General features: G+C 44.1%; 2 protein-coding genes across 4 annotated transcripts in view; one reads left to right on the top strand and one right to left on the bottom strand.

Moving 5' to 3' along the window:
- LOC140723932 (uncharacterized) overlaps positions 1-14,582 on the top strand; it is a 522,919-nt gene extending 508,337 nt beyond the window's left edge. Inside the window, exon 4 of one of the 3 annotated variants that reach the window (XR_012098007.1) lies at positions 12,867-14,582. The gene's annotated coding sequence lies outside the window, so the exon portion shown is untranslated. Of the gene's footprint in view, positions 1-964; positions 2,653-12,866 lie in introns of those variants that run through there. The other 2 variants (XR_012098009.1, XR_012098008.1) reach the window with 2 other exon arrangements.
- The window catches only part of LOC140723937 (uncharacterized), a 75,255-nt gene that overhangs the window by 28,148 nt on the left and 24,861 nt on the right, over positions 1-22,246 (bottom strand). The gene's annotated exons all lie outside the window — the stretch shown is intronic.

The following is a 22,246-nucleotide window of genomic DNA, read 5'->3' as shown; positions in this document are numbered from 1 at the left end:
TGCCGTGCCGATCATGTAACTTACTCTAGAAACTGCTCAGAATTACCCTGCCACATAGCCACCTATCTTCCTAAGCTCCATGCACCTATCTGAGAGTCTCTTCAAAGACCATATTGTATCCGCCTCTACCACCGTCGCTGGCGGTGCACTCCACACACACACACAACACTCTTTGCTTAAAAAGTTAGCTCTGACATCTCCTCTGTACCTACTTCCAAGCAGCTTAAACCTATTCCCCTCATGTTAGCCATTTCAGCCCTGGGAAAAAGCCTCTGACTATCCATACGACCAATGCCTCTCATCATCTTAGACACCCGCATGATTTTCCTGCATGATTTTCTCCAGGCTGAATAAGACTATGAGCTCACTGTGGTTTTGACGTTCTCTCTCTCTCTCTCTCTCCTTGTGACTGACGTCACAGCCCCGCCTCACTCAGGCACTTAAAGCGACACTCACAGTAAACGAAACTGCGGACTCGCAACACAATGCACATCTAAAGTCTGACAGCAGACTAGCGAGTGAATCTTCGATGGAGCAGAGTCAGAAACCAAAGTGTTGCCAGCCTGAGTCAGGGCTTTGGGGCTCCAGAGAGAGATGGGTTCTAGAGTTTACCAGGAGGAGGAGGAATCAGACCAGCAGGATGTGGCTATAAAAGAAAGGTCAGAAACATTTGGAAACTGGTTGACCAGAAAAAAAGGAGGTTAATTTCAGGCAGCAATTGTGGAGAGAGGAATAAATAGAAAATGTTTAGGCCGAGCCCCTTTCAGTATGCCTAGACTGTGTACTCCTCTGCTTAGTTGCTCTCTGAATTGCAGAGTTCCTCCAGCATTTTGTGTGTGTCCGTCTCTGTATTTCCAGCAACTGCAGAATCTCCTGTGTTTTATATCTGCATTTTACTTTGGCATTAGATACACATTGGTATTGAGTATATTGTTTATGGGAGCCGCTTTCTGTGTTAAAACAGCTGCTGATTTCTTCTATACACACAAAAAAAATGAGGTATGGGCATTGAAGAAATGTTGAAGGAAAGCTTGCAGAAATGTTTAATGGCACCGTGATTACCCATAGGGCCATGCATTAAGAATTTCACCGGTGCTGAAGCGCTGATGAAATGCGCAGGCGTCAGGCTGAGGACGTCCCTGAGTTTCACGCATGCGCGCAGTACACAGAAGGCCTTGAAAATGTCGGGTGCAGGTAAGAGCGATTCTCCATTTTTTTATATTAAACACTGACTTCGGGACAATTCCTGTGAAATCCGGACACCGTGGCCAACAATCCCAGGGCTGTCCTGCTCTCGTCCCTCTCTCTCAGCCCCACAATCTGTATACGGGCCCCGGGGAGCTTCCAGCTGATGAGTGAATGGGAACCGATGGATCTTTCAGACAGAGCTGAGCTCCAGCTATCTAAAGGCAAGGATTAGGAACTCGGAGAAAGGGAACAAAATCTTTTACATCACCAGTTGAGAAAATCACCTTTGTTCTACCTCCAATCACTAATAAGAGAAAATCTGAAGATGCTGGAAATCCAAGCAACTCACACACAAAATGCCGGCAAAATTCAGCATTAGTACTCTTTTCCGTAGATGCTGCCTGGCCTGCTGAGTTCCTCCAGCATTTTGTGTCTGTTGCTTGTTCTACCTCCTCTTGTTCTGGACTTTTCTACCCGTGAGAGCATGTTTTGTCCCATTCTCTCTGGGTACATGATGATATCAAACATCTTTGCCCTGGGCAGCAAGTAGCTTTCACATTACATATGTGCCAGACTCCAGTGAGACAGACTACTGCCCTTCCCTTCATATTCAGTGGCATTGCCATCACTGAGTTCACCACTGTCAGTCTTTGTCTGATGTGTGTATTGTGGCGATGCAAACAGTGCTGGAGAATTGGGGGAGGCTTCAGGGGAACATAGAAACTGAGTTCACCACTGTCAGTCATTGAGTGGGGGAGGGTTCAGGGGAAATATTTATGTAGAATACAGAAACTGGTGATACTTGAGCCCCCTGTCTGTATTGTGGTGTTGCAAAAGTTGCTGGAGAATTTACAAGTGCGAAGAAGTGGAGTGATATTTGGAAATCTGACTTTTTAAAGTGTAAATTCGCAAGCAAACCACATATGGACAATATGCAAAATCTTTGGTGAGAAAATCCTCCAATACCCATTACAGGCCTGCTACATAGGTTGTGTGAGAGTGCAGATGAACTGGATCGAACCCAGAGGAGATCAAAGTTCCTATTGACCGTAATTTTGTAGCTGTGAAAAAAAATACCTTTCTATAAAAAATTCACTGTGCACATCTTGTCACTGGGTAAAACAAATGCACAGTGCAAGACTTATGTACACACTGGTTATTACAAATTAGAGGGGGTATTGGAGGGAAGGAGGGGAGACCTGTAGTGTCCCTGATGTCCTCACTTACAAGATGTGCATCCAGCTGCAGCTTGTAACCCTGCACTTTAAGGAGTTGGAACTTGAAACGCATATGGGGATTGATGGTCATTCCAAATACCAGCACTCTGCCCAGTCAGGAGATGATTTTTCTTCCAACTTGGGTTTAACCTCACTGTAACAGTGTGATACCAAATCAAACCTTGGCAACTCAAGTAATCTCATCTGAAATGTTGTCCTACACCCATTGATGGATTTTGTAAATCTTTTACAGGTTAAAAAAGGGAAGGAATTTGTCTCCAGGAATCTCAAACACGACACACCAGTTTTGTTGTCTCTGTCTAGATATTTAAGAAGTGGAACAAGGGATCCTATCAACCATTCTTCCTGCTCAGACTGTGGGGAGGGATTCATTCGGTCATCTGAGCAAATAGCAAGCCCGGCATTTTACACAGGAGAAAGGCTGTTCACCTGCTAAGACAGTGGGAATGGATTTACTCGGTCATCTCAACTGAAGGTACATCAGCAAGTTCACACTGGGCAAGGCCATTCATCTGTTCTGTGTGTGAGAAAAGATTCTGCCGGGCATCCCACCTGTGGACACACCAGTCAGATCACACCGGGCAGAGGCTGGTCATCTGCTGAATTTCGGGGAAGGGACTCTCTCGGTCATCTGACCTAATGGCACATCAGTGTGTTCACACTGAGGTGAAGCCGTTCACCTGCTCAGTCTGTGGGAAGGGATTCACATCGTCATCTAATCTTAAGCTACATCAGCGAGTTCACACTGCGGAGAAGCCGTTCACCTGCTCAGACTGTGGGAAGAGTTTCATTCAGTCATCCAAACTACTGGTACACCAGCAAATTCACACTGGGGAGAAGCCGTTCACCTGCTCAGTCTGTGGGAAGGGATTCTCTCAGTCATCCACCCTACGGAGACATCAGCGAGTTCACACTGGGGAGAGGCCATTCACCTGCTCAGTCTGTGGGAAGAGATTCACTCACTCTTCCACCCTACAGAGACATCAGCGAGTTCACACTGGGGAGAGGCCGTTCACCTGCTCAGACTGTGGGAAGGGATTCACTCGGTCATCCAGCCTACAGAGTCATCAGCGAGTTCACACTGGGGATAAGCCGTTCACCTGTTCAGTCTGTGGGAAGGGATTCACTCAGTCATCCAACCTACAGAGTCATCAGCGAGTTCACACTGGGGAGAAGCCGTTCACCTGCTCAGTCTGTGGGAAGGGATTCACTCAGTTAGCTAACCTACAGAGACACCAGCAAGTTCACACTGGGGAGAGGCCGTTCACCTGCTCAGAATGTGGGAAGGGATTCACTCAGTCATCACAACTACTGGCACACCAGTCGGTTCACAATGGGGACTGGCCGTTGTTATGAATCCCTGGGTTTCGTTTGCTGTGGACTGTCATTTTAAGAGAGAGAGATTAAGAAGGTGAATCAGTCTGACTTGCAGTTTGTTTACATCGCTCATAGTTTGTTTAGTTTTAACCGAGGACACAGACACTCAGAGTCAGACGGAGACGAATGAAGAAAAATGGAAGGATCGAAACCAGGGAACTAGTGACCAAGGGTCACTGTTTAGAAGTTTCCTATGCCCACAAAGGTGGGTTAATTATCGATTCATGTACAGCGAATGTGTGGTTGTCACCTTGTTTGATCCATAGGAGTGGATCTGATTTGGGATGTCCTGTGGAGACCACTTATGTGTTGACCCTTGCCTGGCTGTGGTGTGGTAGTTCACTTGAAGATGATACCCCTTGTGACAAGTCACTTTCAGTGATAATTTGTATGTGGATTTGGAATGATGACAGATAAAATCTACAGCGACTGTTCTCTCATTTTACCACCGTGGAACCTGTGGAATTCTACATATTTGCGTTCTCTCGCCATTTACCCTGGATTACAAATCTCTCTCTCTCTCATTGCCTATTCTGTAGTTGAACTGAACTTTCATGCTTTACCATCTCAAGACTCCAAGCCTTGTTTCCCCCGAGCTCAATAGTTTGGGAGTTACATTTACACACATTTACAAACTTAACACTGTTAACTTCTGTTTATCTTGTTTAAGTTGCAATATTACAAGTAGATTCTAATAAAGAAAGATTTAACATCAAAATCAGACTCCAGGTGTAGTCTATTGCTGCTGGCTTGTTTCTAAAGCATTATGGTTCGTAACAAATTTGGGGCCTGCGTCTGGGATATGAACAAATTTGGGGGCTATTGATCGATGAATTATCGATTTGATTGGGGAAATCCCTTTTGATTTATTTGTGTGTGGAAATCAGCAGCAATGGACATTTATAAATTTCTGGAAGCGCCAACCCCTGAGGCATTAGGAAAAGCCAAAAAGAATGAATTGCTGACTGTTGCTACTGGGCTGAATCTTAAGCAGGTAAGGGGGTGTGAAGGACCAGGGCAAGCATAAAACTGGGAGAGGAGGTAAAGGTAAAACAATAGGGGTTTCATTATAAAATATAGGCATCCACCCCCTTTTTCAGAGACTGGGATCCCTGTTTCAACCGGTAATGATGTGCATTTCAATGTGTTCATCTCTCAGTCCTCGATTCTCTAAATGAAAGGGTTATCACATTTGATTTTTCTTCATATGATGACCCAACCATTTCAGGGATCGGTCTATTGAAACTTCATTGCACTCTCTATAACAAATACTCTCTAACCACTTTGTTAATCCTCTGTGCAAAAAATGTCCATCTTCTGTAGCCCCGTGTTGCCCCAACCACTCACCTCCTACCCCTGTCATTGGCCCCACTTGCAGGTCAACCGTCTGCCGGTGTTTCGCCCCCAATGTGAATCCCTCTGCTCGCCACCAGCGTGGGCTCAGACATTTCCACAGATTTCCACCGGGACAAACATCCTGTCCGCCCCCTCTCACACCATCTTTTTCCTTTCAATAAAATCCCTCCTCTCCCTCCCCAGGGAACTGGCATCAAACCGACGGGCCGAGCGGTCTGCTCCTACCTCCCGGCGACACATCAGACTCCGGCCACAGAAGACGCTTCACAAACCCCCCAACTTCCCTTGGAGGAAAATGGAAATAAATCAAAAAACGGACATTTACTCCGCTGTGATGTGGAGTTTGAGGCCGGAGAGGGAGGCGAACTCAGCGGGGGTAACGCCCTCTGAACTTGTCCACCTCTGCGACTGGTGGTAACAAGTGATTGACATCGCTTTGCACCAATGGGAGTAGCGCAACCCCTGAATCCTCTGTTGACAGCAGTGGGGAAGGGCTGGTCACGTGATTATTAGCCCAGCTATTAAACTGATAAAGCCCGAGCTCACCAGCGCATGGATGACGTAAGACGCTGTGCACGTAAGGGCAGATCCCGATGTGGTAAGCCCATGCGTGACGTCAGGCGCAAGGGGGGGTCTGTGTGACATCACCCGTGGGGATGCGCTCGCATTTAAATGCACCTTAATGTGTGTTTCTTATGATTTGAGAGGGACAACAACAATAATCACGGGTTTCATTACTGAATCCAATGTTGTGAGATGTAAAGTCCCCTGTTATGTGTCCGGCTGTGCCGTGTTGTTTGGGGGCTATTGATCGATTAATTATCGATTTGATTGGGCATATCCCTTTTGATTTATTTGTGTGTGGAAATCAGCAGCAGTGGATATTGATAAATTTCTGTAGGTTGGATGACTGAGTGAATCCCTTCCCACGTACTTCCTCATCCAGGGCATCCACTCTTGGTCTTCCTGGAATCATTCTTTGAAACTTCTCTGGACCCACTCCAATACGAGCACATCCTTTGCTCAGATAATAAGTCGTAAGTACAGGTCGGAATCTGCTCACCATACACCAACAGTGATCTGCCCAATGCGTTATAAAGCTATAGTATCGCATGCTTGCTCTTATATTGCTAACATTGCAGTTGTCATCCTTAATCAACTCCATCTGCAAGCAAACCTTTAGCGCCTCTTGCTCAAGGACTCACAAGCACTTATGCACCTCTAATTTTTTCAAGTTTCTCCCATTTTTTTTCTACACCCAATTACTTCTACCAAATATACATGACTTGCATACACTGTATTTCAACTGCTACTTTGCTGGCATTCTCCAGACCTATCGAAGTCCTTCTGCAGACTCCCACTTTTCTCTAAACTACCTGTCCCCTACCTATCCTTGTATCAACTGCAATGTTCGTCACCAAGGTATCAATTCCATCATCCGTATCATTCAGATTTAACATGAAACGATGCGGTCTCAATACTGACCCCTGCAGAACAGCATTAGTTACCGACAGCAAAACAGAATTGCCCACATTATTCTGACTCTTTCTCCCTTGTCAGTACAAGTTTCTTTCCTGTAATTCCATGAGCTGTGATCCTGTTCAGCAGCCTCACGTGCAGCACCTTAGAAACATAGAAAACCTGCAGCACGTTACAGGCCCTTTGGCTCACAAAGCGATGCCGAACATGTCCTTGCTCTAGAAATGCCAAGGGTTACCTACAGTTCTCTATTTTTCTCAGCTCCGTGTACCTATCCAGGAGTCTCTTAAAAGACCCTGTCGTGTCCGTCTCCACCACCATTGCCGGCAGCCCATTCCAAGCACTCACCACTCTCTGTGTAAAAAACGTACCCCTGACATCTCCTCTGTACCTACTTCCAAGCATCTTCAAACTATGCCCTCTCGTGCTAGCAATTTCAGCCCTGGGAAAAAGCCTCGAACTATCCACACGATCAATGTCTCTCATTTTCTTGAACACCTCTATCAGGTCACCTCTGATCCTCCATCACTCCAAGGAGAAAAGACTGCGTTCACTCAACCTATTCTCAAAAGGCATGTACCCCAATCCAGACAACATCCTTGTAAATTTCCCATCTGCACCCTTTCTATGGCTTCCACATCCTTCCTGTAGTTTGGCGACCAGAACTGAGCAGAGTACTCCAAGTGGGGTCTGACCAAAGTCCTATATATCTGCAACATTACATCTCGGCTTTTAAACTCAAGCCTGCGGTTGATTAAGGCCAATGCACAGTGTGGCTACTTAACCACAGAGTCAACCTACATAGCAGCTTTGAGTCTCCTATGGACTCCGTCCCCAAGGTCCCTCTGTTCCTCCACACTGCCAAGAGGCTTACCATTAATACTATATTCTATCATATTTGACCGAAGAAAATGAACCACATCACACTTCTTTGGGTTGAACTCCATTTGCCACTTCTCAGCCCAGGTTTGCAGACTATCAATATCCCCCTGCAACCTAACCCAACCTTTGTGTCATCAGCAAATTTACTAACTCGTACCTCCACTTCCTCATCCAGGTCATTTATAAAAGTCACGAAGGGTAGGGGTCCCAGAACCGATCCCTGAGGCAGACCACTGGTCACCGACCTCCATGCAGAATATGACGAGTCTACAACCACTCTTTGTCTTCTGTGAGCAAGCCAGTTCTGGATGCACAAAGCAAAGTGCCCTTGGATCCCATGCCTCCTTACTTTCTCAATAAGCCTTGCATGGGGTACCTTGTTGAAGATCATCTGAAAATCCGAGCAAACAACATACACTGCCTCTGCTTTATCTATCTTGCCTGTTATTTCCGCAAAGTATTCCAAGAGATTTGTCAGTGAAGATTTCCTCGAAAGAATCCGGCTGACTTTGGCCTACTTCATCATGTTTCCCCAATTACAGTACCCAAAAAACACACTCTTAGTACACTCTAACATCTTCCTGACCACTAAGGTCAGACTAACTGTCCAATAATTTTCTTTCTTGTGCCCCCTCTCTTCTTAAAGAGTGGAGTGACATTTGCAAATTTCTGGTCCACCAGAACCGTTCCAAAATCTAGTGATTTGTGACAGATCATTACTCATCACTTGAAGATAAAACTAAGGGGGAACTTCTTCATTCAGAGGCGGTGAGAGTGTGCACCGAGCTGCCAGAGCAAGTGGCAGGGACGATTGTAATCTTTAAGAGAAGTTTGCTTAGGTCACTAGATGAGAAGCATATGGAGGGCTATGGTCCAGGTGGAAGTTGTTGGAACTCGGAAGATTAATGCTTTAGCACGGACTAGACTGGCCGAATGGCATTTTCCTGTGTTGTAGTGTTTTATGACTCTAATGCCTTCACAATCTCTTAAGATACCTCTTTCTGAACTCTGCGGTGTCTTATCTACCTTCAGGCCTTTCAGCTTCAAAAACACCTTCTCTCCTTGGTAAAAGCATGTATCCTCACTTCTGCCCCAGGTACTGCTGAATGTTTGGCATTTATGTAATAAATTTAATGACACAACTGTAGTGGGTGAGTTCAATCTGCAGGAGGATTGGGAAAGTCAGATTGGTGTGAGATCGCAAAAGAGGGGATGTATTGAATGCTAACGAAATGGCTTTTTAGAGCAGCTGATGGTTGAGCCTACTCGGGGAAATGCTATCTTACATTGGGTGCTGTGTAATAACCCAGATCTTATTAGGGAGGTTAATGTAAAGGAACCATTAGAAGGCAGTGATCATAATATGATTGAATTCCTACTGCAATTTGTGAGGGAGAAGCACAGGTCACATGTGGTCAGCAGCACAGGAGCGCCGCAGGGGACCGTGCTCTCTCCGGTCCTGTTCACCCTGTACACATCAGACTTCCAATATAACTCGGAGTCCTGCCATGTGCAGAAGTTCGCTGATGACACGGCCATAGTGGGGTGTGTAAGGAATGGACAGGAGGAGGAGTATAGGAAACTGATACAGGACTTTGTGATATGGTGCAACTGAAACTACCTGCGTCTCAATATCACCAAGACCAAGGAGATGGTGGTGGACTTTAGGAGACCTAGGCCTCAAATGGAGCCAGTGATCATTAATGGAGAATGTGTGGAGCAGGTTAAGACCTACAAGTATCTGGGAGTGCAGTTAGACGAGAAGCTAGACTGGACTGCCAAAACAGATGCCTTGTGCAGGAAGGCACAGAGTCGACTGTACTTCCTTAGAAGGTTGGCGTCATTCAATGTTTGTAGTGAGATGCTGAAGATGTTCTATAGGTCAGTTGTGGAGAGCGCCCTCTTCTTTGTGGTGGCGTGTTGGGGAGGCAGCAGTAAGAAGAGGGACGCCTCACGTCTTAATAAGCTGGTAAGGAAGGCGGGCTCTATCGTGGGCACAGAACTGGAGAGTATAACATCGGTAGCAGAGCGAAGGGCGCTGAGTAGGCTACGGTCAATCATGGAAAACCCTGAACATTCTCTGCATAGCACCATCCAGAGACAGAGAAGCAGTTTCAGCGACAGGTTGCTATCGATGCAATGCTCCTCAGACAGGATGAAGAGATCACTACTCCCCAATGCCATTCGGCTTTACAATTCAACCGCCAGGAGTAAGATATGTTAAAGTGCCGGGGTTAGGAATGAGCTTAAGTTACCATTCAATGTATTTAAATAGTTAAGTGTTGTATGTAATTAGCTTTGCTACAATAAGTGTATGGGACATTGGAAAAAATGTTGAATTTCCCCATGGGGATGAATAAAGTATCTATCTATCTATCTATCTATTTATCTATCTATCTATCTATCTATCTATCTATCTATCTATCTATCTATCTATCTATCTATCTATCTATCTATCTATCTATCTATCTATCTATCTATCTATCTATCTATCTATCTATCTATCTATCTATCTATCTAGTATCTCAATGGAATGAAAGTGAATTTCAGAGGCATGAGAGAGGTGATTCCCCAGGTGGATTGGAGGATGCTGGTGGAGATGACGCCAGAGCAGAAATGGCTGACGTTTCTGGGAATAGTTCATAATGTACAGGATAGATATGTCGCACAGGCGTAGTTCTCAAACAGCGGGGCTAGGCTATCGTGGCTGACAAGGCAAGTTAAGGACTGTATAAAAACATATAAGGTAGCAAAAGTGAGTAGTAGGTTGGATAATTGGGTAGCTTTTAACATCCAACAACAGGCAAATTTAAAATAAAAGCTGTAAGGGGAAAGGTGAAATATGACAGCAAACTATACAATAATATAAACCAGTTATAAAATATACGAAAGGGAGGCGAGAGTTGATATTGGACCACTGGAAAATGATGCTCATGGGGTACAAATGGGGAAGAGCTGGTAGATGAATTTGATAGGTACTTTGCATCCGTCTTGTCTGTGGAAGACACCACCAGTGTGCCAGAGATCCGTGAGTGTCAGGGAGCAGGAGTGAGTGCCATTGCTATTACAAAGGAAAACGTGCTCGGCAAACTCAGGTTCTTACAGTGGATAAGTCATCTGGACCAGATGGACCTCATCCCAGAGTCCTGAGAGAGGTTGCTGGAGAGATAACAGATGCATTGTTCATGACCTGTCAAGAATCACTTGATCCTCGCATAGTCCTGGGGGACAGGAAGATTGCAGATGTCAATCAACTCTTTGAGAAGGGAGGAAGGCAAAGTAAAGCAAATTCTAGTCCAGTAGGCCTAACCTCAGTGTCTGGGAAAGTGTGGAGTCATGATAACAGATGAGGTTTTGGGGTACTAGGAGACTAATGATATAATAAGACAAAGCCAGCATAGGTTCTGTACAGGGAAATCTTGCCTGACAAGTCTGTTACAGATCTTCGAGGAAGTCATAAGCAGGATGGACAAACGAGAGGCGGTGGATATCATTTAATTGGATTTTCAGAAGGCATCTGATAAGGTGCCACACATGAAACTGCTTAACAGGATAAAAGTCAGAAGTAATACTGGCATGGATAGAGGAATGGCTGACAGCCAAGAGGCAGTGAGTGGGAATAAAAGGGGCCTTTTCTGGTTGGCCAGCAGTGACTTGTGGTCTTCAGGGGGCAGTATTCGGTCCGCTACTTCTCACATGGTTTGTCAGCGATCTGGATAATGGAACTGATGGGGTTGTGTAGCTCAGACTGTGGGAAGGGATTCACCACATCATCTCACCTACTGACTCACCAGTCAGTTCACACTGCAGAGAAAGATTTCACCTGCTCAGTCTGTGGGAAGAGATTTGCTCAGTCATCTAACCTACAGAGACACCAGCAAGTTCACACTGGGGAGAAGCTGTTCACCTGCTCAGAATGTGGGAAGGGATTCACTCGGTCATGCATCCTACAGAGACACAAGTCAGTACACACTGGGGAGAGGCCGTTCACCTGCTCAGACTGTCGGAAAGGATTCACTCTGTCATCTGAACTGCTGGTACATAAGTATGTTCACACTGGGGAGAGGCCGTTCACCTGCTCAGACTGTGGGAAGGGATTCACTCGGTCATCTGACCTACTGGTACACAAGTCAGTTCACACTGGGGAGAAGCTGTTCACCTGCTCAGACTGTGGGAAAGGATTCATTCGATCATTCAACCTACAGAGTCACCAGCGAGTTCACACTGGGGAGCGGCCGTTCACCTACTCAGACTGTGGAAAGGGATTCACCAAATCATCTCACCTAGTGACTCACCAGTCAGTTCACACAGCAGAGAGGGATTTCACCCGCTCAGATTGTGAGAAGGGATTCACTCAGTCATCTGATCTGCTGGCATACAAGTGAGTTCCACTGGGGAGAGGCCTTCGACCTGTGAATGTGGGAAGGTATTCACACGATCATCTCATCTATTAAAACACCAGCGAGTTCACACCACTTAGAGGCCGATCGTCTGCTCAGACTTTGGGAAGAGATTCTCTCAACCGTCTCCACCAAGGCTGCATCATTGTGTTCCACTGGGGAGAGGCCCTTCACCTGCGGTGAATATGGGAAGGGATTCACTCAATAATCTAACCTTGTAACACACGACCGGGTTCACATTGGGGAGAAAGTTTCAATAAGCTGTAGGCTGGATATTTGCCATACCCGTTGCTGAATGCAATTTCGAGAGTGACTGGGGGAGTCTAGTACAAGAGGGCATGACTTAAGGTTTACAGGGCACCCATTCAGAACAGAGATGCGAAGAATTTTTTTTAGTCAGAGAGTGGTGAATCTGTGGCATTTGTTGCCACGGATAGCAGTGGAGGCCAAGTCATTGGGTGTGTTTAAGGCAGAGATTGATAGGTATCTGAGTAATCAGGGCATCAAATGTGGGGGAATTGGACTAAAGGGCAGATTGGATCAGCTCATGATGAAATGGTGGAGCAGACTCGATGGGCCAAATGGCCGATTCTGCTCCTGTGTCTGATGGTCTTATGTGATTTTTTTTTTCTCATTTGTGTTATTCCTCTTCCTCCTTCTGTCCAAGGTCGTGTTAACCTCAGTGGGTTTGAGTGTAAATATTCTTTTCTAAACTTGTCATTTCAGTTCTTACTTATCTTTGTAAATTTTACTGATTGAAATGGGACTAAGATATTTTCATTATAAAAAGTCAATGTCGGTATTGATGGAAGTGTTTATTGCCTTTGTTGTAATTGTTAACTATTGAGCTCTGTTCGGCAGTTTTTTAAAGCCTTGAAATAAATTTTGTCGACGATTTTCCCAATATTGCACTACTTTCTGTTGTTTTTGCTTGTTGATTTTTCAGATACGTGGTTATCACGAGTCCCGGTGAAGGGTCATGGTCGGAAATGTTGATTCCCATCCATAGATGCTGCCTGACCAGCTTCTCCAGCACTTTGTGTGAATTTCTCTCGATTTCTTGCGTCTGCAGGTCCTCCTGTTTCCCAGATCTTTATATGTTTAGTGAAATAACAAGCTGGTCGTGGGGTTGTGTGGCTCTGTTGGTGAAATATTAAATAAAATCATTAAATAAGAGGTGGCATAGGGTTGGGCGGTGTAGAATCTGTGGGTAGTATTAAGGAATAGCAAATGTACAAAAAGACCCTGAACGGAATTGTATAGTGACCCCAAAACAGTAGTAAGTATGTGGTCCACAAATTACAATGAGAGATAGAAAATGAGTGCCAAAAGGGCAATGTTACAATAGTCATGGGGGATTGTCATGCAGGTGATTAGGAAAATTAGAAACCAAAGACACCATATAAAACAAAGAGCGTGCACAGAACAAAAAATACTGGGAAGTTAGAGGATTGGGAAGCTTTTAAAAATGAACAGAATGCAACTAAAATCATTAAAAAGGAAAAGATGGAATACTTAGGTGAGCTAGCCGGTAATATTAAAGAGGATATAATTGTTTTCTTCAGATACATACAGTGCAAAAGAGAGGCAGAAGTGGATATCAAACCACTGGAGAATGATGCTGGAGAGGTAGTAATGGGATGAGGATGAAAGGTGATGGCTGATGTACTGAATCAGTATCGTACTCTTTGGAAGACACTGCCAGGAGTACCAAAGTCCCAGATGTCAGTGGTCAGAATGTGTAAAGTTACGTTACTCGGGGGAAAGTAGAAGGAAAGGTGGGCAGTAATTTTTTTACTGGAAGGAGAAATCGATATTCATGCCTTCAGGTTGGAGCTGTGCAGTTGAAATATGATGTGTTTCTCTTCAACCCTGAGGCTGTCAAGTGGAGCAACTGCAGCCATTGCTATTCTGCCATCATCCCTGCTAGTGTCCCCTTCAATCAACTTTAGTAATCTCCTCTCCCGTGCCTCCGTAGTTCCCCTCACCCTATTAATAATGATGCATCTTGTTGTACCTTTCCCCTCTCAAATTGCAGGGTGAATTGCAACATGTTATGATCACAGCGTCAACATGGTTCCTTTACCATAAGCTCCCTTATCAAATTTGGTTCTTTGGACAACACCCAATCCAGAATCAACATTTCTCAAGAGGCCACAATTACAAGCTATTCTAAAAGCATCTCATTAGTATTTTCCAAATGCCCTCTCTTGAGATCAAGCACCAATCTAATTTTCGCAATTTACCTCCACCCATCCCACTCATGGACTACTCATTTCACTCTCATTGGTGGGTAGATGCGCAGGATCCTCACCAGGACTACCAGCCTCTGAGACAGCTACTTTTCCCAAGCAGTAAAGCTAATAAATATCTCTACCCTCTAACCCACCCTTCCACAACACCAAACACCTCAACTTTATCATTTCCTGTCTGTCATCTTATATGCAGGCATCCTATGCTGAGCGTCACTTTATGGACATACAATCAGTCCGTGCACAGTATATAAGCTGTGGATATATGTTGTTACTATTGTGTTTTTGTGCTGTATTGGAGCCGGAGTAATAATTATGTCGACCTCATTTACACGTGTCTGCTGGAAATGGAATTAAACAACTCTGAATCTTGAAGAAACATTTCAGCAGGCTGCAGCGTCACATTTCTGTCTCTCAGCGTTATTGCGGCAGAGCGCTACCTGGTGACAATGGAGTCCACAAATCAGGGGGTCCTGTTATTGTGGCACATCACCACCAAGTGGCAGTGTTGTCCACAAAAGGGAGAGATTTACAGCGGTAAGAAGGAGTGCAGGGGCTGCAAGTCGATGAAGTTCCAGACCTGCCCCTAACCACTCTCCTCACCACTAGTCAGAGTCCCAAACAGTCCTTCCATATGAGGCAACTTTTCAACATCGTGACTGTTGGGGTCATCCATCGTTTCCAGTTTTCCAGGTGGGGCCTCCTCGACATTATGGAGACCCGATACTGTAGTCTCTGCATTCTGCACTCTGTCCCGATGAGATTCTGCAGATGTTGGAGATGGAGGGTAACAGAAACAAAATGTTGGAGGAAGTCAAGAGGTCAGGTAGCTTCTATAGAGGGGGTAAAGCAAAACAGAGATTTCCTGCCGAGACCCTTCATCAGGACTGGAAGTGGTAGAAGCCGGAATAAGTTGGTGCGGGGAGTGGAAAGAGTCCAAGCTGGTAGGTGATAGGTGAAGCCAGATAAGAGTGAAGGTGAGTGGGTGGGGGAGGTGGGAGATGAAGTGAGACGCTTTGAGGTGGTAGGTGGAAAATGCAAAGGGCTGAAAAGGAGGAAACTGATAGGAGAGGAGAGCGGACAATGGGGAAGTAAAGGGGAACCAGAGGGAGACGATCCGCAGTGGAGGAGAGAGAAGTGAGGAGACAGAATGGCGGAGATTGGCGTGTGGGTTGATGAAATGAAAAGGTGGAGATAAAAGTTAAAGATATCGATGCTCATGCCATCCGGATGTAATTTGAGTTGTTGCTCCGCCAACCTGAGAGTGCACTCATCGTGTTAGTTAAACAATGAACCGGAAGGGGGAGTGGATTAATAATTTTCCCCAGGGATCCCTATTAAATCAATCCTCCCTCACCTTAAAACCGGTGCTCTCTGGTTGTTGATTCTACAAAAATGGGGCGGAAGAAAAATAAACAGAAATACTTATAAAACCTACAGCACAATACAGGCCCTTTAGCCCACAAAGTTGTGCTGAGCATGTCCCTACCGTATAAATTACTGGGGATACCCATAGCCCTCTATTTTTCTAAGCTCCATGCACCTATCCAGGAGTCTCTTAAAAGACCCTATCGTTTCCCCTGCACGAACACTGCCGGAGCCCATTCCATGCACTTATCACTCGCTGTGTAAAAACGTACCCCGACATCTCCTCTGTACCTATTTCCAAACACCTTAAAACTGTGCCCACTGTGGCAGCCATTTTAGCCCTTGGAAAAAACCGCTGACTATCCACACGATCAATGCCTCTCATTATCTTATACACCTCTATCAGGTCACCTCTCATCCTCAGTCGCTACAAGGTGACAAGGCTGAGTTCTCTCAACTGCGCACATTCCGCGTTTCTGTACACTCATAGTTTGGAACACCTGCACAAGGTCAGCCTCAATCTCCAGCACTTCAAAGTGTGAAGTCCCAACCTGTCCCACCTCTCTCCAGAACTCAGTCCCTCGAGTATCGGCAGCATTCTCGTAAATTGTTCTGCACTTATTCTAGCTTAGCGTCCTCTTTCCTATAGCAGAACGACCAAAACTGAATACAATAATCCAGGCGCGGATACACTGACCATACCCTAACCCTAATGCAACCTCACTGCCCTCTTCTTCAGACCATGAGCCATGAGATATGAGACAGAGGCTGCTCAGCCAATCGAGTCTGCTCCGCCATTCCTTCCTGTCCAATTGATTACCTCTCGCAACCCCATTCTCCTGCCTTCTCCCCATAATCTTTGAACATCCCTTTAAAATACCCTCAATGACTTGGCGTCTACGCTTGGGTAGCTTTTAAAATCTGGAACAGTCAACTAAAAAAAAGCTATATGAAGGGGAAAGATGAAATATGAGAGCAAACTAGACAATTCAATAAACCATTATAAAAATGCGAAAGGGAGGCGAGAGTTGATATTTGACCACTGGAAAATGATGCTCATCTGGTAGAAATGGGGAAGAGATGGTAGATGAACTTGGTAGGTATTTTACATCCGTCTTCTCCGTGGAAGACACTAGTAGTGTGCCAGAAAGAGTGTCATTGCTATTACAAACGGAAATGTGTTAGGCAAACTCAGGTTCTTAAAGTGGATAAGTCACCTGGACCAGATGGACTACATCCCAGAGTCTTGAGAGAGGTTGCTGAAGAGATACCAGGCGCAGTGGTCATGACTTCTCAAGAATCACTGGATCCTGGCATGGTCCCGGAGGACCAGAAGAATGCAAAAGTCATTTTACTCTTTGAGGAGGGAGGAAGGCAAAAGAAAGCAAATTATAGTCCAGTTAGCTTAACCTCACAGCTTCTGCATAGGGAAATCTTGCCTGACAAGTCTGTGAGAGTTCTTCGAGGAAGTCATAAGGAGGATGGACAAACAAGAGGCAGCGGATATCATTTACTTGGATTTTCAGAAGGCATCTGATAAGGTGTCACACATGAGACTGCTCGACAAGATAAAAATCAGAATAAATACTGGCATAGATAGAGGAATGGCTGTCAGCCAAGAGGCAGCGAGTGGGAATAAAATGAGCCTTTTCTGGTTGTCTAGCAGTGACTATTGGTCTTCAGAGGTCAGTATTCGGTCCCCTACTTTTCACATAGTTTGTCAATGACTTGGATAATGGAACCGATGGCTTACTGGCAAGGTTTGTGGATGATACAAAGATTGGTGGAGGCGTTGGTGGTGCTGAGGAAGCAATGCGATTGTAGCAGGACACAGACAAATTTAAAGAACGGGCAAAAAGTGGCTAACGTAATACAATATTTCGAAATGTACGATAATGCATTTTTGGAAAAGGAACAATGGTGAATAATTATCTGATTGGGAGAAGGATCAAAAACGGAAGTACAGAAGGAAATTGGTAAAGAAGGCAAATGCAATGCTGGCATTTATTTAAAGTGATGTAGAATATCTAAACAAGGAGATAATGCAAGTACTTTATAAGACACTACTTGGGCCGCACTTAGAATATTTTGGACCCATATCTCAGAAAAGGTGTGTTGTCTTTGGAGAGACATGGAGAGGATGTTCAAGAAGATGATTCCGGTAATGAAGGGGTTAAGATACGAGGAGCGTTTCCAGCCTTGGGCCTGTACTACTGCACTGACATGTTTAATAAATGTAGGTCGGGGATGTTAAATCTCACTGAAACCCACCGAATGTGGAAAGATCTAGATAGTGTGGATGAGGAGATGACTTTTCGTATGGTGGGGGTAGCCATAACGGAGGGCACAACCTCAAAACAGAGGACCGACCTTTTAGAGTAGTTAAAGAGGATTTTATTTAGTCAGAGAGCAGTGAATCTGTGGAATTCTCTGACACAGACGGCGATGGGGGACAAGTCTGTGGGTACATTTTAGGCAGAAGCTAATAGTTTGTTGATCAGTTAGGGCATTACAGGATATGCCGAGGAGGCAGTTGTATGGGGTTGAGTGAGAACCGGGATCAGCCATGATAGAACGGCAGAGCAGACTTGATGGGCTGAATGGCCTAATTCTGCTCCTATGTCTTATTGTCTTATACTGCTAGTGTCTTGCACAGTGAAGATTGACACAAAATACTTGTTACATTCGACCGCTATTTCTTTGCTCTATTACTAACTGCTCTATCATCTTCCAGCGGTACAATATCAACTCTTGCCTCTCTTTTACTCTTTATATATCTGAGCAACTTTTGATACGATATTATTGGCTCACTTACCTTAATTTTTCATCTTGTCTCTCTTGTGTGTGTTTTTTGTTGTCTCCTGTTAGTTATGTAAAAGCTTTCCAATTCTCTCACTTCCCACTGTTTTCTTGCTGTATTACGTGACCCCGCTTCTGGTTTTATCCAAAACAGGAGAAAATCTGTGGATGCTGGGAATCCAAGCAACACAAACACAAAATGCTGGAGGAACCTAGGAGGCCAGGCAGCATATATGGGAAATAGTAAACAGTCGACGTTTCGGGCCCAGACCCTTCGTCAGGACTGGGGGGGGAAAAAAGATGAGACGTCAGAGGAAGAAGTGTGGGGGTGAAGGGGTGGAAGAAGTGGTCGATGACAGGTGAAACCGCGAGAGGGGGAGTAGTGAGGTGTGAGGATGAGGGGGGTGGAAGAAGTGTGAGGGTGAAGGGGTGGAAGAAGTGGTCGGTGATAGGTAAAACTGCGAGAGGGGGAGTAGTGAAGGAAAAAACTTATTAGGAATTTATTTCCTTAACGATTCTTGAAAAATCATTGCTAATGCCTCCACATCTCTTCAGTCACCTCTTTCAGATCTCTGGGGTGTACACCATTTGGTCCAGGTGACCTATTTACCTTCAGACCATCTCTGTTTCCCAAGAATCTTCTCCCGTGTAACGTAACTTTACACTTTCTGAGCACTAACATCTGGGACTTCCATATTCCTGCTGGTGCCTTCGAGAGATAAGATTGACGTACAATACTTACTCAGTTCATCTGCCATCGCTTTGCACCCCAACCCCATTATTACCTGTCCAGCATCATCTTTCAGTCCACCCCCTTTTTCAGAGACTGGGATCCCTGGTTCAACCGGAAATGATGTTGTGCATTTCAATGTGTTCATCTCTCAGTCCTCGATTCTCTAAATGAAAGGGTAATCATATTTGATCTTTCTTCATATGATGACCCCACCACTCCAGGGATCAGTCTGGTGAATCTTCATTGCACTCTCTATAACAAATACTCACTAACCTCTTTGCTAATCCTCTTAGCAGTTAATTTCCATCTTCTGCAGCCCCGTGTTGCCCCGACCACTTCCGTCGCTCTTTTGCACTATATGTAGCTGAAGACAAATTTGGTATCCTCTTTAATATTACTAGCTACCTCACCGATGTATTCCATCTTTTCCTTCTTAATTATTTTAGTTGCATTCTGTTTGTTTTTAAAAACTTTCCAATCCTCTAACTGCCTAGTAATTTTTGCTCTATGCCCTCTCCTTGTTTTTTACGTTTTCTTTGGTTTCTCTTATCAGCCACGGTTTTGTCACCTTCCCTTTGGAATACTACTTCCTCGTTGTGATGTATATATCCTGTGCCTTCCGAATTGCTTCCAGAAATTCCAGCCATTGTTGCTCTGTTTTCATCCCTGCCCGTGTTCTTTTTAAATCAATTCTGACCAGTTTTTCTCTCATGCCTCTCTCATTATTCCGCATCAGACTTTTGCTTCTCCTTCTCTAATGTCAGGGTGAATTTAATCGTATTAAGATCTCTTGTCCCTAAGGGTTCTTTGAAATTAAGTGACCGAATTAATTCCGGTTCGTTACATCACCCAATCCAGAATAGCTGATCCCAAATTGAGCTCAATCACGAGCTGCTCTAAAAATGCATCTTGTAGGCATTCTAGGAATTTCTCCTCTTGAGACCAACCCCATCCTGATTTTCCTAATCACCTGCATGACAATCCCCCATGACTATTGTAACATTGCTTTTTTGGCACGCATTTTCTATCTCTCATTGCAATTTGTGGACCACATACTTACTACTGTTTGGAAATCTCTATACAATTCCCATCAGGGAGTTTTTTTTTACATTTGCTATTCCTTCATTCCACCCACAGATTCTACACATTCAAACCCTATGCCGCCTCTTTCTAATTATTTTATTTAATATTTTACCAACAGAGCCACAAACCCCACTACCAGCTTGTTCTCTCAAGAAATATATAAGTATCTGGGAAACAAGAGGACCTGCAGATGCTAGAAATCTAGAGAACTACACACAAAGTGCTGAAGGAGCCTAGCATGTCAGGCAGCATATATGGATGGGAATCAACATTTCGGGCCAATACCCTTCATCGGGACTTTTTGTTGTAATTTATTTTTTTAATGAAGTTCATCATCAACAAACATTTCCATAAGATGTATTTCAGGTACTGTACATATATATTTGCCACAAATCTCCACATAATTTTCATCTGAGTTATACACTTATAGAAAAGAGAGGAAAGAAAGAACAAGCGAAAGGAGAAAACTATGTACAAGTAGGCAGTGATCTTTTTTTTTTACAATATTTTCATTCATTTGTGAGAATAAAATCAGGTCTATGAAGTGTTATGTAGTTAAAACATTTTTCCCCAGTATGAATCAAATTGTTCCAACTTATGATTAACAGATGTTGTTATCTTCTCCATTTTGTAAACGTCCATTGTAATTTTCATTCATGTGTTTAAGGTTGGGCTGTCCTGTGATAACAACTTCTTGGTAAAAAAAAATCTTTTTAACAGCAACCAGCAGAAAATTCATTAAATATTTATCTCTTTGTTAGCATTCTTGAGGTATATACCCAAAATATATGGTCTTACTTTCTAAAGGTATTTCACATATAAAACGTCTTTCAGGGCATTGTGTATCCCACTCCTGTAGTCTTTGACAACAGGGCAATCCCAGAAAATATGATAATGGTTTGCATTTTCATTTCCACAATTTCTCCAGCAAACAGGAAGTTAACTATCATAATGGGATTTCTGAGAGGGTGTAATAAAATCTTATCAAGGTTTTCCATCCAAACTCCGTTCATTTCTGTGAACTGGTATACCTCCATTGATAACTCCATAATATTGTCCATTTTTCCTCAGATATAATTATTCCTCATTCCTTGTCCCATTTTGTTTTAATGTACACGCTTGGAATTATTCTACTACCATTATCTGAATTATACTTTTCTTTCTTCTAAATAGCTCTATCAAACATGAATTTGCCTTGGTTTCATTTTTAACCCTCTTATTAATATATAGTGGAGTGGCGGAGCAGACTCACTTATTTCTGCTCCTTTGTCTTGTGATCTTGTAATATTGCCCTTTTGGTACGCATTTTCTATCTCCCTTTGTAATCTGTGGACGACATACTTACTACTGTTTGGAGGTCTCTGTACAATTCCCATCAAGGAGTTTGTTTTTACATTTGCTATTCCTTCATTCTACCCGCAGATTCTACCAACAAACAAACAAAGCAGTAAGTGCAGAAAATGCCAAGAGAAACCAGAGACAATTGAAGACATTCCAGGCTCCTGCAGCAGTTTAACTCAATCTGATTACTTACAAAAGTACAATCAAGTGGCAAATATCATTCACCAAAATCTTTAAAATACAAACTCATGAATGCCCTCTATCACTTCATAAAGGCACCATAAATTCAAGCCTTATCCAATTTTAGAGACAAAATCTTACAAATTATATGATAATCAATACATTGTTTCAGATAGGACAATCCATAATAACCATCCGGATATAATACTACAAGATAAACAAGCAGGAACAACAACCTTAATAGATAAAACCATTCCCAACACAAACATGTTCCACAACCAGTGGAGCACCTCACCACAGTTATTGTTTCTCTCATCAGTCAGACAAACAAAAGATTTTCTCTGTCAATCAGCTTCCAAATGTTGCTACTCTGTCATTCGTTGCCACGCCCCGCTGCTGCTTCCCTTCTCATCATCATACGTTCATAATCCAGAGCCCCAAACTCTGCCCTGTGCAGACACCCCTCGGGTTTCTGACCCTGCTTCGTTGAACATCCAACAGATGGTTTTCCATTCTGCTCTCAGTCTTTAAAGGACAGGGGTGTTTTCAACAACTTTTAGAAGCAGGGAA

The sequence above is a fragment of the Hemitrygon akajei genome, unplaced genomic scaffold (genome assembly GCF_048418815.1).
Source record: "Hemitrygon akajei unplaced genomic scaffold, sHemAka1.3 Scf000148, whole genome shotgun sequence".
Lineage (NCBI taxonomy): Eukaryota > Metazoa > Chordata > Chondrichthyes > Myliobatiformes > Dasyatidae > Hemitrygon > Hemitrygon akajei.
This window is presented reverse-complemented; position numbering and strand designations above follow the sequence as displayed.